We start from the raw sequence: 4,722 nt of genomic DNA, 5'->3' as shown, positions 1-4,722 counted from the left end.
TGGATTATAGTTTACATTGTAGTTTACACTCTCTCCCACTCCATTCTGTAGGTTATGGTAGGATAGATAATGCCCTGTATCTGTCTTTGCAATGTCATTCAGGACAATTCAAGTCCTGAAAATGCCCCCTGATTTACAGTTAAGCTGTTAAATTTTTTGAATGATGGTATTGTATTTTCAATTTCAGTGTCTATGTGCCCACTGTTAGTACATAGAACTGCCATTGGTATTTTGCATGTTTTTCTTATATCCTGTGACCTTGCTGAAATCACTTATTAGATCTAGAGTATTTTTTGTAGATTCCATGTAATTTCTATACAAATAATCCTATTATCTGCAAATAGGAAAAGTTTTATATCATCCTTTCTGATTGGCATGCCTTATGTTTCCTTTTCTTGATTTATTGCCTAGCTAGAAGTTCCAGCACTATGTTGAATAAGAAAAGAGTGCCAATCTTGTGTTTTCACTGATGTTAGGGAGAAGGCGTTCAGTACTTCACCATTAAGTGTAAGGTTACCTGTAGGTTTTTTTGTAGATGTCATTTATCAAGTTGAGGAAGTTCTTCTCTCTTCCTATGTTTCTGAGAGCTTTTTTTTTCTCTGTCTGGTTGCACCATCATCTTTTTGGTGTGTTGCTTTGTCTCACAGGGGGCCTTGCACATCTCTGTGCCACACAGGGGCCTTGCACCTAACTGTGCGGGTCTGGGACGCCTCTTCTCTTTTCTCTTTTCTACCAGGAGGTCCCGGGGATCAACCCCAGGTCCTCCATATGGTAAGTGGGAGCTCAATTGCTTGAGCCATAGCTGCTTCCTTGTTTCTGGGAGCTTTTATCATGAACAGGAGTTGAATTTTGTCAAATGTTTTCTACATTGATTGTTACAATTATGTGATGTTTCTACTTCAGCCAGTTAATATGGTTGATGGTATTGATGGATTTTAAAATATTGAACCAGACTTGCACTTCTGAAATAAATGTCACATATGTTGTAAATCCTCATCATGTTTTGCTGAATTATATTTGCTTTTATTTTGTTAAGGAATTTTGCATCTATATTCATGAGGGATATTGTACTATTTTTGCCTGGTTTTGATATCTGGGAAATATCATCTTCATCAAATGAAATGGGAAGTTTTCTATTTTCTAGAAGAGATTGTATGAAACTTGTGTTATTTCTCTTTAAAATGTGTGCTAGACATTACCAGAAAAATATCTAGGCCTGGATTTTTTGTTGGGGTTGGGAAAGTTTTAAAAACTATGAATTTATTTTCTTTAATAGTTAAAAGGCTATTAAAATTACCAATTTCATGTTGGGTGAGTTGTAGTTTTTTCAAAAAGTTCTTGAAAAATTCAAGAAGTTCAAAATTGTCAAGTTAATTTGAATAGAAATTTCATAGTATTATTCTTTGACATCTGAAGGTCTGTGGGATATCATCTGTTTCATTGCTGATACTAGTAATTTGGATCTGCTCTTGTTTTTCCTTTGTCAATCTTGCTGGAGTTTGTCAATTTTATTGATCTTTTAAAAAAAACCAGCTCTTTGTTTCATTAATTTCCTCTACTGTTCTAATGCTTTCAATTTCACTGATTTATGCTCTTATCTGTATTATCTTTATTTCCTTCTTTCTGCTTACTTTAGGATTATTTTGCTCTTCATTTATAGTTCCTTGAGGTGCAGACTTATATTATTGATTTGAAACTTTTTTTAAAGATTTATTTTTTATTTCCCCCCACCCCAGGTGTCTGTTCTCTGTGTCTATTTGCTGTGTGTTCTTCTTTGTCTGCTTCTGTTGTTGTCAGTGGCACGGAAATCTGTGTTTCTTTTTGTTGCGTCATCTTGTTGTGTCAGCTCTCCGTGTGTGCAGCACCGTTCCTGGGCAGGCTGAACTTTCTTTCATGATGGGCGGCTCTCCTTACGGGGTGCACTGCTTGCGTGTGGGGCTCCCCTATGCAGGAACACCCTTGTGTGGCATGGCACTCCTTGCATACATCAGCACTGCATGTGGGCCAGCTCCATGCAGGTCAAGGAGGCCCGGGGTTTGAACTGCGGATCTCCCATGTGGTAGGCGGACACCCTAACCACTGGTCCTAGTCCACTTCCCTTTTCTTTTTTAATATATGAATTTAGTGTTACAAATTTCTTTCTCAGTGAAGGGGCTACTTTAGGGAATGAAAAGATGAGTACAGGATCTGGCAGAAAAGTATGGCCATGAAACACGTGGCCATGGAATTCCACCTGAAAATCCTCTGAGAGAAAGACTCCTACCAGAAAACATCCGGAAGAACCCATGAGAATTTTCCTTGATGGTCCAGGATTAAGGAAAAGCCCTGGATATTTTCAAGGGACCTTATCATTGCCTCCCCACCCAGGGCAATTGATGGGTAGGGTAATCAATGAATACAGCAAACAATTGAGACTCCTCCCATGAACATTAACAAGTGGGAGGAACAATTAATGGTTTAAAAATCAAGCACATAAGTTAAATTGTCCCTTTTTCCTCTCTCTACCTGGACCAATATGCAAGTATATCTGGGACCCATAATCTGTTATTTTCTCCCATTTCTTTCTCCCATTTCTTCTCCCATTTCCTTAATAAATTACTGGCCTAACTAAACTGGCATATTCTTAAATTCTTTTATGCAACATAGTCAAGAACCCAGAGGAAATCTGGCAACATCAGGATTACTTCAGCTATGTCCCAGAAAGTTTGATATGTTTTATTTTCACTTTCATTGATTTTAAAATGTATTTTTTTATTCCCCCTGAGATTTCCTCTTTTTTTTTAAGATTTATTTGTTTATTTCTCTCCCCTCCCTCCACTTGCTGTCTGTGTCCATTCGCTCTGTGTTCTTCTCTGTTTGCTTGTATTCTCATTATGTGGCTCCAGGAACACATCTTGTGATCTTCCAGAGTGGGAGAGAGGCACCCATTCTCTTGCACCACCTCAGCTCCCTGGTCTTGTGTCTCTTATTGTTTCTCCTTTGTGTCTCTTTTTGTTGTGTCATCCTGCTGCATCAGCTCTCCACGTGGGTCAGCACTGCTGCATGGGGTAGCACTCCTGCATGGGGCTGCACTCCTTGCACAGGGCAGCACTCTGCATGGGCCAGCTCATCACACAGGCCAGCTTGCCTTCACCAGGAGGCCCTGGGTGTCGAACCCTGGGCCTCCTCTATGATAGACGGGAGCCCAATCACTTGAGCCACATCAATGTCCTGAGGATTCCTCTTTGACCCATGAATTTTTTACAAGTATGTTGCTGAGTTCCTAAGCATTTGGAAAATATTCTGTGGCATTTCTCTTGTTGATAGCTAATTGGATTCCATTGTGCTCAGCAAACACATTCTGTATGATTTTAGTTCTTTCAATTTTTTAAAGATGTGTTTTATGGCCCAGATCTTGTCTATATTGGTACATGTTCCATGGGTACTTGAAGAGAATGTGTATTTGCTTTTATTGTGTAGTGTTCTATAAATACTGATTAGATCTTGTTGATTGATGGTGATGTTGGGTTTTTCTATATCCTTGATGAGTTTTTGCCTGGTTTTGTCAATTGTTGAAGATGGCTATTGATGTCTTCAACTTTAATTGTGGATTTGCCTATTTATCCATTCAGTTCTATCAGTTTCTGCCATACATATTGTGCAGTTTGGTTGTTGGATGCATACATATTTAAGTTTCCTATGTCTTCTTAGTGGATTAATACTTTTATCATTATATAATGTCCTTCTCTGTATTGGTAATTTTCTTTGCTTTGAAGCCCACCTTATCTGATATTTGTATAGACAATCCAGCTTTTCTTTGATTAATGTTTGCTTGATATATCATTTCCTATTCTTTTACTTGCCTCTATCATTATATTTGTAGTAAGATTATTTTAGATGGTATATAGTTATGTCATGTTTTAAAATGGACTCTGCCATTCTTTTTATTTCCCTCCATTTTTTTCTAATTAGAGCAATTATAGGTTTATGGGAACAGAGTTTTCCTTATCATTAACATTTTGCATTAGTGTGGTACCTTTGTTACAATTGATGAAACATTAATATTATATTAACTACAGTCCCTAGTTTACATTAGGGTTCACTCTGTGTTGTACACATTATCTACTACTTAGTCATTTTAGCCACTTTCAGAAATACAGTTTCCAGAATACAACTGAAGTTGAAATACAGTTGAAATTGAAAGTAGCCACTTTCAAGAATACAATTGAGTATTGTGCCTCTGTCACCACCAACCATTATCAAATTTTTCTTCACCACAAACAGAAACTCTGCACCAATAAAACATAAACTCCCCCATCACATCCATGGTAACCTGGATTCTAATTTCTGACTCTGAGTGCACATATTCTAATTAATTCAAATAAGTGAGATCATAAAATATTTATCCTTTTGTGTCTGGCTTATTTAACTCAACGTGATGTCTTCTTTGTTCATCCGTGTTGTCACATATATCAGAATGCCATTCATTTTCATGTCTGAACAATATTTCATTGTATGAGATATACCACATTTTTAAAATCCATTCATCTGTTGATGGACATTTTGGTTCCATTCACCTTTTGGAAATTGTTATTAATGCTGCTGTGATCATAGGCATGAGAACATCTGTTTGAATCTCTGCTTTATTTTCTTTGGAGTATATACCAAGAAGTGGTTGATGGGTCATAAGGTATTTCTGAGAAACTGCCAAACTGTTTCCAGGCTGCTGCAGCATTTTACATT

This window comes from Dasypus novemcinctus, chromosome 6 (assembly GCF_030445035.2).
Source record: "Dasypus novemcinctus isolate mDasNov1 chromosome 6, mDasNov1.1.hap2, whole genome shotgun sequence".
Taxonomy (NCBI): Eukaryota; Metazoa; Chordata; class Mammalia; order Cingulata; family Dasypodidae; genus Dasypus; species Dasypus novemcinctus.
This window is presented reverse-complemented; position numbering follows the sequence as displayed.